General features: G+C 42.0%; 1 long non-coding RNA gene across 1 annotated transcript; it reads right to left on the reverse strand.

Moving 5' to 3' along the window:
- Nucleotides 1-11,167: 11,167 nt before the first annotated feature.
- Nucleotides 11,168-14,232, reverse strand: LOC123367657. Its single transcript, XR_006578583.1, has 3 exons — nucleotides 14,076-14,232; nucleotides 13,653-13,902; nucleotides 11,168-12,155 (listed from the first exon to the last, which is right to left on the reverse strand). It is a non-coding gene; the product is annotated as an uncharacterized LOC123367657 (long non-coding RNA).
- Nucleotides 14,233-14,456: the final 224 nt, after the last annotated feature.

Here is a 14,456-nt window from a genome sequence, read left to right on the forward strand (position 1 = left end):
CAAGAGAAAATTCTGGTGAATTTCTACTCATGACGAGACAGCAAAATTCACCATAATCTGTTTTTTCAATCTGTTTGTGAAGTAGTAATATACCAAGTTTTGATAAAACGCAGTAAATGTTTAATGCACACACAGACCGATTTATAATTTTGTGAATGATCAGTCCAGAACAGTCTTTCTAGTCAGCTCTTTTCTGGCCATAGTATAGTAACCAGAATAGTAACTAATTCCACACAACACAGTTTTGAAAAGTTGTCAGCGCATCGTTAAAGTGTACAGCGTTAGTGTGGGAAGCTGCTATCAAGTCCTCTAAAACATAAATTATTCTAAACATCAGTGATCTGCAGGATGGATTCAGACCCTCAACAATTGTTTGAAAGCTAACTTGGATAGATGTATGGAGCAGAAGCAATAAAGGCTCAGAAAAATATCTGTCTTTTTGACTAGGACAGGCTAGCCATATGCAACCCTCTAGAATGAATGAGTTCAGTTGCAACAAAAAAAATGTAATTAGTAAATAAGTTCTCTTGAAAAGCTTAAACTCTCCATTATTTATGGGAATTCTTTCCTTAGTAAAGTACAGTTTTGTTCTTTGAATTTGAAGGAACTTTTTTCTATGCTCTCATTAACCTAATCCAAGTTTTACCTTCATGAGAGGCGTTCAGATATTACAATACTATATACACACTATACTATATATTACATAGATTGCACAGGGTCTGAAGTGAGTTGAATTACATGAAGGCATTAGTTAGTATGAATGATTACTGCACGATACTGAATAATACTACGTATTATATATTACTATTACAAAGTTCTATGCACTTAGAATCATACTGATTGTTTTCTGTGTAATTTCCCAGACACTCCTCCAAGTATATGTATGCACCATTAAAAAAAACCAAAACAAATGAAAAGATTGAGTCAAGCCAAAGCCTTGTTTGCAAAATGGAACATTTTTCTACATATTTAGCTACTGGGTTTTCTTTATATTTTAATTTAGGAGAGAAAGTTTAGAATTTAGCCAGCTTGAGTGTGAATTTCTAACATAGACATTGAGATTTTTCTCTTTGTATTTTGCTAATTGCTCTGAAAGACTTTTTATTCAGAGTAAACAATCAGTAAGATTTTTTTTTTATCTGAGCAAAATTTCATCTTGGAAGCTAAGTATGAATTATGAAGTTGTAAAGGACACAGGATGGGACTTTAAAATGCTTTTGAATACTAATCATTCCCTTAGTAATGGGGTTGCCTATAAGTGGGAAAGAGTGAGGCATAGCATTCCATGACTGCAGCTGAAATTAAAAAGAACTGAACTATGCCAACTGTGAAAACCTAATGTAATTCTTATGTGGTAATGATCAGAGAGAAATTGAATTACCTCTACCTGCCTTTTGTGAATAATTAGAACAGATGTAGAGACAAGGAATCTTAGTAAGTTTATACTGGGTCTGAATAGGCTGGTATTGAATGATTTGGGATAGATCCATCTACATGTCATGTGGCTTGCCCTAGAAAAGTATGTGCATATTAGTCATGTGTATTCAATATTATCTGACAGCTAACCCATAGAAGCTAGCACACTTTAAGGGGGCCCTGTTACTTCACTCGGAGAAAAAACCCAGTCCAGTAACGATCTTCTTGAGAAAGCATTTTCATACCCTTCCACCAGTAGTATTTCACCTGCTGCCTACCATCTGGTTCACTTGTCATTCACAATAAGATTCTTTACCATTATATACAACCAGGTGGAGTTTATTGTATATATCTGTTTAGTAGAAATTAGACAGATGCCAGTATCATAAATGTTAAAGCCTTCTGCATAACAACTGCAACAAACCTTTCTGTTTCTGTTATTGCCGCTGCTGGTTTTGGTTTTTTAACCAGTGTTCTGGGGAGAAAGAGAGACCTTGCAATGTGGAGTTTTCACTTTTTCCCCTATGGTTGTAAACATCATTGCTCATCTTTGCTCGGTAACTAGCAGCAGAGGTAGTAGCACTAGTATCATGCCCTTCTAATTCACTGTTGGTTGGTGTTGCTGAGCCTGGAGAGCCTATTGGTAATGGGATAAAATAAAGACTTTGTCTACATTTCTCTTTGGAGATTTTCCCTTTTCCTTTATATTTGAGACTAAGTTTTGCTCAGATGGCAGATGGCTAGATATATGGGACTTCAGTTAAACATATACTATGCATAAGCATAGGGTAAATTGTAATGACAAGGTTGTGAGAGTAGCCTGTGATAGTAAAATGAAACACTTGATTAGAAAATAGCAGAGGAGAAAAGGAGCTCAAAAAAGAGACAACCTTAAAAGTCCAGCACATTTGCTTAGTTGCATGCAGGGATGCAGAAAAAAAGACATTGTCCTCAAACTAAAAATAAAAGTATAATTTTAAAAGGAAGAATGAGAGTATATTGTATAGGAATGTGACATATTGGTAGCACTGTGTTTTGCAATTTATCAGCAAAATATATAAAAAAAAGTCTTTTCTGTAAACAAATAAATATGTTGCGACATACCCAGGGTACAATCCAGACTAACAAGTAGTTCTGTCACCCCTACCCTCTCACCTGCAGTGCCCTTTACTGCCTGGGAACAAAGCTAAATACAATGGCCTGGCATTAGCACTGAATTGGCTACCAGTGGCTTTTTAAATTTGTGAAAGAGAACACAAAGTGTTGTCAAAATGGAAATGAAGGAATATTATGTGGCTGGAATAAGACCCTCAGCATACAATCTTGCTGTATTCTGGACATGCTGCAAAACATCTTAAATCCTTAAATGTATGCTGTACTCTTTGAGGGGTTCCACTGAGAGTTACAGTCAAGAAGGCCAGAATGGATTTTATGTCAAGATATGTGACACTGTGATCATATTTGCTAGACTGCTGTAGAAACAGACTCCTTGTTTCCCCTACTGAAGAGGTTCAAGATCATATCCTTTGTCAAAGAAACCTTGGTTGAGGCATTAACTATAACAAACTCCCTCAACGGAGCAGGTGCACAATGGTCAAACTGAGTTTGATAGCCATCCATAAAGACAAGAAACAGGCACTTCCATTGCTTTTGTTTTAATATGGTACCAATACTCCCCAGAGGACATGCAGGACAGTGTTCATGAAGTTAAAGAGATTGCTCATAGTTCATTCCCACATGGGGTACTACAAGGATTTGTTTTGTCATGTTAGCACTTTTAAATTGATTAATATTGATATATTTTGTGCAATTAAACTGTCATTCAAAATTCTATACTCCTACTTCTATTATCTCACTGATAACGTCTGCATAGTATTGTCTTAGATCTGTCTTCCTTTACATTATATATGGTAAAGTAGCAAATTTTGGGGTGAGGGAGGGTTCTTGGCTTTAATGAATTTTGTTAAGCTCCATGTACACATGTGTTTTGCTATAACTCACTTTAAAGTCAACAGGAGTCCTTTTATTGACATCAGTCTGCCTCACAGCACTCAGTACATAAACGTGCAGTAAAACTAATAATTCATTAAATTAACTGACAATATTTTAATATATAGCATCTACAAATATACAAAGCCAAGTGCCACTCATCTGGCATGCTTTAACTAAATTCACTTTGTGCCCTAGAATCCCATTTCATCCATTTATGTCATTTTCTTAGGCATTAAAGCTTCACATTTTCTTTCTAATAAAAAATTCAACAAAAGTAAAACATCCAGTGTCATTCACAACATTTCTATCTCCTTATGCTTTACACTTCTAGTTTTATATGGATCTCCATAGCAAGAGAATTTCACTATGCCATGGCAAAATGATGAGAATATGCATTTTTTGTGCACAGTTTTCTATGCAATTACACACACAAACTTACTTTTTAAGGGGAGAACACTTCTGAATTATTGAGTGTTCCAAGAAAAGAAAAATGATCTTACTGATCATTGAGTATTTCACATTGATACAAGTCAGTGCTTTACAGAGCCAGGATCCTTCAGGATATTTGTGAATCCTAGATGTTGATTGACTTGTAAGGAATAGTATTACTTTATATTTATACTTCACCTTTCATCTTGATGGATCCAAAAGTACTTTACAAACTATATATTTTGCATGTAAGTCTCCTCCTGCAAGCTAATGAAGTGCAGTCCTCTCTGAGTTGGAACGTGACAGATGTTTAACAGCAAACAGCTACATCACAGAATTATTTAGATCAGGAAATGTAGAATAATACCCTATCTGACTGAAATTGCAGGATACTGGGGATAGATAAAAATTATGCATGGGAAAATTGCCATAGGATCCTTAATGGCCGCAGATGGTCAGGACCTTTTTTTTTTCCCTCTGTCTCATTTAATTAAGCCATTTTCAACAGCCCAGTGCCCGATCATCAGAGTAGAGTATACCTGGTGACCACCTTCACTTCTTGCAGCACTTGGGTTTAACTTGGATGCCTTCCATCCAAGTTTTTACCAGACCAGAGCCTACCTATATGATAACATCAGAGCCCAAGATAATGTTTTCAAATACACACCCTGATTCAACAAATTACTTAAATATATGCCTAACTTTAAGCATATAAGTAGTCCCAGTTAAGTCCCAGGGTGCTCCTTACATGCTTTATCTTGCCTTGTTTAATACCTTACTGAATCAGTTCCATACTGAGACAATGATTATAATCTGAAATGGTATAAATGATGTAAATGTACAATGTTCCTTTAACATACATGTTAAAACTGAGTGTGTTTTTTTTTTAAAAGATACTGTTTTCTGATAGCATCCTTTACTATCATGTCCTGAATTATTTGTATTTAAAATCTATTTTCAAAAAAAGTATAAGTATATTGGCTCCTCTGTTTACGTTTAGCAGTTTTTTTGTTTTGGTCTGAGAAAATCACTAAAAGAACTCAGGCTCACCTCTCTTCCCTTTCTTTCTGTGCCTACTCCTGTCAGTTCCCTGCTGCCTGTTTGCATGTTCACTTTCAGCATGGTATTACTGTCAAAACTCCTTTTGCAGAGCCAAGAGAAGCATACACAGTCATCAAATTCCAACTCTCCCCACCCCACAATCCAAACCTGACTGAATACAAGGTGCTATGAATTCACAAAGTAAACAAACTGGGGGGGAGGGGGAGAAATATGTATCCCCCCCACCCATCTCTTTAAGTTGTAGTGTCTAGCACAAAGAAGCCCTGGTCTTGAGACAGGACTCCAAGTCACTACATCGGGGTGGGCAAACTTTTTGGCCTGAGGGCCACATCTGGGTGGGGAAATTGCATGCAGGGCCATGAATGTAGGGCTGAGGCAGGGGATTGGGGTGTGGGAGGGAGTGTGGGGCAGGGGCGGCTCTAGGAATTTGGCTGCCCCAAGCACGGCGGCATGCCGCAGGGGGCGCGCTGCCGGTCCCGCGGCTCCGGGGGACCTCTTGCAGACGTGCCTGCGGAGGGTGCGCTGGGAGGGCGGCAGGCGGCTCCGGCGGACCTTCCGCAGTCATGCCTGCGGGAGGTCCGCTGGTCCCGCGGCTCTGGTGGACCTCCCGCAGGCATGACTGCGGAAGGTCCGCCGGAGCCGCCTGCCGCCCTGCCGGCAAAATGCCGCCCCAAGCGCGCGCTCATGGAAGAGGGTCGGGGTGCAGGAGGAGGTGCAGAGTGTGGGAGGGGGCTCAGGGCAGGGGTGCAGGGAAGAGTGTGAGAGGGGCTCAGGGCAGGGGGTTGGGGTGCAGAAGGGGTGTGGGCTGTGGCAGGGGGCTCAGGGCAGGGGGTTGGGGTACAGGAAGGGTGCGGGTACAGCAGGGGGTTGGGGTGCAGGCAGGGTGCAGCGGGAGCTCAGGGCAGGGGGGTTGGGGTGTGGGGTACAGGAGGGGTTTGGGGTGTGGGCTCTGGCCCGGCACTGCTTACCTGGAGCAGCTCCGGGGTAGCAGTGGCACGCACTGGGGCCGGAAGCGGTCAGCACCATGTCCCTGCGGTCCCTGGGGGGGGCAGAGAGCTCCACACGCTGCCCTCGCAAGCAGGTACCTCCCCTGAAGCTCCCATTGGCTGTGGTTCCCCATTCTCGGCCAATGGGAGCTGTGGGGGGCGGTGCCTGCAGGCAAGGGCAGCACGCAGAGCCCTCTGCCCCTCCTCCCACCGGGGCTGCAGGGACGTGGTGCCAGCTGCTTCCGGGAGCAGTGTGGGGCCCGCGGCACCACAGGGATAACAATCCCACGGCCAGATTCAAAGCCCTGACTGGCCGGATCCAGCCCACAGGCAGTAGTTTGCCTACCCCTGTACTACAGTAATACAAATAAATAATAATTAATAATACTTGTAACAAAGTTTTAAGATAATTTTCAGGTTGGGATTCTCAAGTGACATTAAAGCCTTGATCCTGAAAAGAAATATGCATGGTCTTAAAATATGCAGTATAACTTTAGTGAGGCATTTTTTTCCACCCAGCGTCTGAGCCTGTACCCACTGAAGTTAATAGCTCAGAATCAGGTCCCCAAGGAAAGTACTCACAGTGCACAAAGTAAAGAGGTGCATACATTTTACAACATTTTTGCACCACTGGGACCTTAAACTTCATAGACTCTCCTTAACTGTGAGTGTCAGTGAGGCATATATTGTAGTTGGGGAAGTATTCATTATCTCAAATATCTTTATATAAAAGCAGTTAATTATATATATAGGCTATAATAGTCTGATCTGGAGGAAGTGAAAATTTTCATAGAAATTACCTCAGTTTTTAATAGTAACACTTCTGAGAAAATTCATTCTGTGTTCATACTGTAAATTTCATTTTGCTAGACAGACTGTGAGGCAATGTTGTATATTTAATCAGTTTTCACATCATTTACCAGAAAGTGGCTTGCTGTATCTCTCCTCCTCTTATCCCTGATATCTCCCACTCCACATATTTTTTCCAATTGTTCCCCCTCATTTCTTCTTAAAGATTATGACATTAGCTGTATTTTTTGTAATCCAATTCCTGTCTAAATCCACTAAAGCTTAATACGCTCTAGCAATGCACACAAAAAAAAATCTAGGAAAAACTTAATCTGCATAAAACATGAGGCTGCATAAAACAGACATTCTGTTGGGGATTCAGGCCTCTGTACTGATTGTTACAACCTTAGTTCTTATGGTGTGATGAAAATACTCACTACTTCACACTTCCAAGTCAAGAAAAGCTGCAGTCTTGGAAACAGCAAACACTTCCCTAATTTCTAAGCACTTCAGGGCTCATTTCTGCAGATACACAGTCACATTTCACTGCATGTCTTGTAGAATCAGTGCCCGTACATGCATATGCAAGCATCATAGCAGATTTTGGGACACCATTTGGTTTAATATAAAGGCTGTTATACTCAGTATATCCCAAAGCAATTTACAAAGCAAGACATTAAATATTAGTGGTGCAGTGAGTGTAATTTGATGGATACTGCAATAGCTTGCACACAGCCCTAGTGTATCGTATCAGTTATAGTGAGAAGTAGATGGCCAAGACACTTCCTGCTCTTTTCAAAAATACCATAGAATTACTGAATTATTACCAGATCATGGACGGTTATAGAAACTAATGAATGGCACTTTTGTTGCTGCAGCACCCCCACAGTTGTGCACAGCAGTCAGCAATAGGTGTAAGCCAATGTCCAGCATTTGGACGTGGACTCAAAAATTTACAAGGCATGTGAATGATAAATGCCTTTTTCCCTGAGCTCCAAAACGAACCTTGTACAGAGCTATTGAGGAAATGTACATAAGTAATGGAGAATGTGAATTAGCCATTCACTATACTGCACACCCAAGAAGGGCAAGGGTATTCACCCTTTGCAAGCAAGCAAGCAAAATATCTGATTTATGCTTTAGTGCAGGAGGAGACTACTGAAAGTGTGATAGGGAATATTCTCTTTTGTAAATTTCATAGGGACCCATCCAGAAAGAATTTACAACCTGTATGGTAGCTGGAATTCCCTAGCTCCCCCTGTTTAGAGGGTTATGATTTATATGTAAAAATAGTAAAATCTAAAGTATAAAAATTGTTTTAAACTATTGCAATACTATAATAATATTTTGCTCTTCAGTAAGAGGAAGATAATAAAAGCAAAAATGGAATGTGGTAGCAACATTTACAATATTTTACCGCTATCATAAATCTCCATTAAATTAGCCAAATTTCTGTCCTGCAATCATTTTTGCAAATTAACAAAGTTCAGGTACAGGTCTATTTTGCAGTCAGAAATAGAGGTCTTCTCCCATATTTTAAGCCACCAGTTTTCTTGACAACCTATTTCCCCTGTTTGATATTTTAAAGATTCTTTTGCACTGATAAAGTGTAATGGAGCAAGTTCAAAGTTTGGAGAAGAGGGAAAAAAAAGGCCAGCGCTTTCCAGCTTTGAATGGTTAAAGTTAGACACCCACTTTTTACCATTCGGGTCTTTGCAAAATTTGTAGAAATATTGGAGGACCACTTTGGAAGAATCAGCACCATATCATTTTCTTTTTCCAGTCACCATCACATTTTCTACATTCACTGTGGGAAATATTTCAAGGATAATATGGCAATATAAACTAATTCTAAGAACATTGGGCCAGCTTCTCTAGGCACTTTGCAAGACCTGTTAAAAACTACCAGAGATCCCCCGCCCCTCAATCACCTTGTGTAGGAGGATCCTCCAATAGCATGATGGCACAGATGGCAATAGCAGATTGGCTGCTTCCTAGCCCAGCTTCTCCCCCACCTCCAGTGTAAGAACGAGGAGGAGGAAGGCTGGAGGACAGGGGAGCATGGTTGAGCCAAGCTTGACTGTGCCTGATCCTCTGGTGGCATAAGCTCCATTATGGAAGCTTACACCAGTGGTAGAAGTTAGAACAGTAGGAGCCTACTCTAACTTCCATCTGGACCAGGTGGCCAAGTATCAAGGAGTCATAGCTCATTCCCAGCAGCTACCTCTTGGACCTACTGGAGAACTGGGGCAACTTCCTCTAGAAATTATATAATGATACAAGCTTTTCAGCAACTGATTTTTTTGGTTTTTTTTCAGTTAATTCTATGGAGGAGGAGGAGGCGGCAGGGAGAGGTAACTTTTGACACTGGTGATGGTATGTGGTAGCACTGTTTTATCGGGTTGGGCATTTTTTATAATTCAGAATAACTCCAGAGGTGCAGGTCATTAAAGAATCTTTAACAACTTTTTTGAATAGGCTACTTTGTATTTCCCTTCCTGTGCTAGATCATTAGCTTGTCACTGTCTGTCAGTAGCCCTGTGCCAGTGGCCATGGTACTTTAAATGTATGCTCTGAATTAAGAAGACTGAAGCTGGAGACAAAGTCTCCATAGCATGGATGAGAGTAAAGAGTCAAAGCAGGAGTAGCAGTTTCTACTATTTTAAAAAAAAACACTTTTGTTTGGCAATGTAGCCAGTAACCAGACTGCTGAGAGGGAAACACCTCAATTAGAAAAATACATAGAGACACATAACATAAATTCAGATTGCCAGATTGTCAACATATAAAGGAACTACTGTGAGGTCCCTGTTTAAGAAACCATTGCTTGATGCTGATTATCTTTCTAGTTAGTGAGGGGAGTCTATTGAGTCTATACCATCACCAGTGTTAAAAGTCAACCCTGGCAATTTTTAGAATTTTCAGATTTCCTAGATTCTGATTAGTCAGGTTTTGGAACAGGATTGGAAGTGGAAAGTGTATTGGTTGTGCTAGTCAATGGATAATATTTACAAATTGATTTTATTTGCTTTATGAGCTAACTTTTATAGAACTGGCCATGTTTGGTTGGGGTGTCTGCAGTTGTTAATAGAGATGGATAGAGTTGTTTTTGACCAGTCCTGTTGATATTCATTTGGTGATGTTCCAAAATGTAATTTTGGGCAATGCCCATGTGCCCTGATTGTTCTCACATCTGAATACTGTAGGGGTTGATTTTTTTCACAGATCATTGTGTATATGAAGTTGTTAGGAGTGTTGGTAAGGTAACATGGTCTTCAGCATATTCCCTATGCAGATGGTATTCGCTGAATAACCCCATCAGATCAGGCCCAACTGAAGCAGAGGAATGAATAACCTAATGTATTTGTGAAATCAGGGACTAGATGAGGACCAGCAGGCTGTGGCTTAATTCATGCAAGGGCAAAATGGTCTGGGGGAGTTGCGCTGGCATGAGTGATATGTGAGACTTGATTGAAGAAATGCAGCTGCCATTTGTGAAAAAGGTTTGCGGTGCTGGAGTTTCACTATCAAACGGTAGCTGTAGACAGAAAGACGTTTCATCATCTACTTCTGTCTATAAGTGTGTGACTTTTCCTTTCTGATATACACTTCCTACCATCATCCACGCCTCTGTCACCTCCACACTAGTGTTCTAATGTGTTCCACATATGATTGCACCAGTAAGAAGTTTAAGCTAGTGCAGAATGTGCCTACCTATCCATTGAGAGGTGCACCTTGCAGGGTACATATGACCCCAATACTCGAAGAGCAACATTGTCTCCAGATGACTTACCAATGAAGTTCAAGGTGCTGGTTTTGACTTTTAGAAATGTCTGACAAACATGATCAGATTTATGAAGACAATTGGGTACGTGGGGAGATTGAAAAGCTTGAGACTATTTAGTCTACAGAGAAGATGAATAAGAGCCATAATATAGATGGATAAAAATGGAATGGTACAGGAAGGCAAATTCATAAACTAGATCCAGGGGCATACAATAAAACTGAAAGCCAATGAATTAAAAACTTTGAAAAAGAAATATATTTTTACACAAGCATAATTAACCTGTGGCACTTATTGCTTCTAGATATCATTGACATCACGAGTTGAGTAAGATTCAAACAGTGAATTAGAAATGGATATGGATCAAATATACATATAGCTACAGACATAATACAGTATGTTAAAATTAGAATAGAAACACTCATATTCTGGGCATAAATCAACCATTGAGTGCCAGAAGCTAGGAAGAATTTTTTCCCTTCATTGACATCAGTGGAGTTGTGTCATTTTCAACTGAGGATATGGCTCAGGGGTAAAATCCTGACCCCATTGAAGTCAATGAGAAAACTCCCCTTGATGTCAATGAGACAGAATTTCACTCCCTATGTTTAGCAAATGACAAAAGAGATTTCCCAAACCTATTGTTCTGCTGTTCTCTCTAGAGGCAACACACTCAGTGCCTATCCATACATATCGGAAAGGAGCGGGGAGGAAGGGAAAAGAGCATAGGCAGAATGGGGGGCATCTGGGAGGTTGATGCTTTTCTTCTTTTTTTTTTGGCTGACACACACTCTAAGGCATATATGAATTTAAGATAACACACTTCTAAGGTCACAATGCCTCCAAGGCATTTATTTCAGCAATTCATATCTAACTGCCTACTTACTGAATTAGATGGTCGATTTTGAAACACTTTGGTGTTTTCAAAGGGATATTTAATTTTGTCCATCAGAAGTAAAAACCTTTCTTAAAATCTGTGTCCATTTCCTACTCAATTCTGCCACAATGATTTTTTTTGTTCTTGCTGTTGGTTTTTGTTTTAAAGCTTTTCCAACACTTTGGACCTCCTGTCAGCTGATCAAAATTAAAAATAGAGACTTATTAACTGACTCTCCACTGTGCAGTTCAGGCAGCTTCATTAGTGCTTCAGTTTATGGCCACTGAGCGAGCCACACTGCTGTAATGTCTGACAGTCTATGGAAAGCCAATTGGGAGGCACAGGATGTGGGGTACACAATTTTGCACAGTTGCAAAGTTTTGATTGCATGAATTATGTATGAAGGCTGGGCTACTGCTAGTGCTCAGTGGTGCTAGGAGCTCAGCACAGGTGTAGAACAACTTACAAAAATAAAAGAAGGGAAAAGTTCATAATAATGCCAAACATCTCTCCCTTATAGTCGCCCACATAATCACATAAAAATTGTCTGAGTGCTCTTCAGCTCATCTTGATGCTTTACAGGTATATTGAGAACTGAGGATGGGAAAAGAGAAAGAGAGAGAAATCTTCAAGGCTGTGGCTGTAGATTATTGCACACATCAAGGTTTTCTCTAGCGTGAACACAGCAAGCATCTCTGAAAGCTCTCAATGTCACTTTGCCGTAAGATGAGTCTCCTCTTTTCACCAGCTGTCTGTTCTGTCACACATAACATTTTATTGAAGCTTTTGGAGCCCCTGTCTCTCTGCCTCTTCAGATATGCTAAAGAAATTTCAAAAGCAAAAGGGGTGAGGGGAGCCTTGATATGATTTACAGTGTTTGCACATTATTCGAGTGACATATATATTTTTTGCGAAAAGGAAAACCTTTGTTTGTTGCTGTTAATAATTATGCCAGCCCTGCTTGGCACCCTGTTGTGTAGAAAATGTAACCCTCCCCTCTGCAACATACACACCTGAATGACTGAGTTCCTTTTCTTGTCTATGAGTCAGATTCTGCAATGATGCAAAGGCCAGGGTGGTGTACATTACTACTTCTGCCGAAGCTTATGGGGTATGCAACTCCCACTGGCATCTGTGGGTGAAGTGAACCCATGTAAATGATGGCAGGATTGAACAATGGGATAGAAAATGAGTATAGCCATGTAACCTGCACCAATTTGACTCACAGGGGGCCGATTTTCAGTTGTCCCGTTCCTGTGCCTGGCATAGGGACAGAGGAACAAAAGGTGGCTTTTGGTCACCCCAGTTCTCCTTGTATTCCAGGGCTGTGCCTGGCTCCCAGTGTAAGTTAGGGCAACCTCCACTTTTAGGGACCCCTTATGGGCCATTCTTTCTACTCATTATACCCCCATGACATGAGCTAGGAGCCGGGCTGCTGTAGACTCCTTAAATCATTTCTGCACTAGCCACAGCTCCTTGAACAGGTCCTCTCTCAGGCAGCCATTTCCATCCCCTATGAGGTCTTTTTACTGTGCCAGAACGGCATCATGGGATCTCAGTGTAACTGAGATTCAGGCCACAGTGAGTGTGTGGGCTGAGTTTAACAGGAAAAGCCACTAACAAGATCATGTAAAATAAAATAAACCTTAAACTGTTTATATTGCACTCTCCTGGTAAGTTTTCTTGATTAAGTATCCTCAGTATGCTCTCTCAGCATGTCAATTATACTCACTTTACACACTCGCTGATTGCTGTATTGGCACGTGTTAGTCCTTTCCCCATTACATTGTTTTCTGACCTATTTACACAGGGCCGGTGATACCATTTAGGCCAACTAGGCGGTTGCCTAGGGCGCCAACATTTGGGGACGCCAAAAAGCAGCGCCCCTAATTTTTTTTTTAAAGCCTTTCAGTGGCCGCTGCACTGGGAGGGAGAGGGAGTCTGAGCCGCCGGCAGCCAGCCCAGGGGTTCCCCTGGGTCAGCGCGCCGCCGCCGGCAGCCAGCCCAGGGGTTCCCAACAGCAGGGCTTTTGGAGCAGAGGTGAGCTGGGGTGGGGAGGTGCCAGACGGCTCCCCGGGGGCGGGGAGGCCTGCCGTGGGGGAGGCACCTCAGGGCGGGGGGGTGGGGAGGAAGCTGCCACGGGGGGGTCACCTCAGGGTGGAGCTGCCTCAGGGCTGGGGGCGGGGCGCAAGGTGGCAGTTTTGCCTAGGGCGTGAAACTTCCTTGCACCGGCCCTGCATTTACACCACAATATATGATTCATAGTACCATTTACATCACTCCTGAATTAGCCCCTGTGACAGGGCAAGCTACTCACCACTCAACAGTGCCTCCTCCTGGCTGTTCTGGGGATTAGCTCTGCCAGGCTCACACCCCATCCATCACTCCCTGTCTCCTGCTCACTCTGCGGCTCCTGTCTCACTCCAGGAGCTGAAGCTTCCTCTTCACAATTTGGTCCTCCGGCCAGGTAACTAAGTGGTTTCCCCTTCCAGGGTGGAGTCCTTCAAAGTCTTTCTGCTCAAGCAGCATCAGCAGTCCTCATGCCCAACAGCCTGACCCTGTCACTCCTGCAGTGACCCAGGCAGTCTTCTAATTCACTACCCCAAGCAGTACCGCTGTGCAATGGTTGGTAGGGAAACCCAGACTCACCCTCTACTCTGAGTTCCACTCCAGGGTCCTTTACCAAGAAGGTGTGCAGCTTATCTAACATTACTGCTCTCACCTCTGGACTATGTCTTACCTTGCTTCCACTCCTTCTAGTCAGATCTGACTCTCCTAGGGTCTACTAGGCCCTATGGATTCCTATCTCTCTTTCCCTCAGAGTGACTGACCATTATCCTGCAATCTCTCCGTTGCTAGTCTCTTAGCTTTATGTAAGCCCCACCTGTTCCCTCAGAGGTGAACTTGCTTGCAATTAGTGACCTCCTCGTAGCCTAAATCTCTCCCTTGTTTGCTGCTGAATTGGTTGATTGGGCCTGCCTGGCCTAATTCAGCTTTCTCAAGGCCACTATGGGGAGCCTGCCCCATCGCAGCCCAAATCAGGATTTTGCACAAGAAGCCAGATTAATCCCTGATGTAATTCTATTGACTTCACTGGAGCTATGCCAGGGATGAATTTAGG

This window comes from Mauremys mutica, chromosome 3 (assembly GCF_020497125.1).
Source record: "Mauremys mutica isolate MM-2020 ecotype Southern chromosome 3, ASM2049712v1, whole genome shotgun sequence".
NCBI lineage: Eukaryota > Metazoa > Chordata > Testudines > Geoemydidae > Mauremys > Mauremys mutica.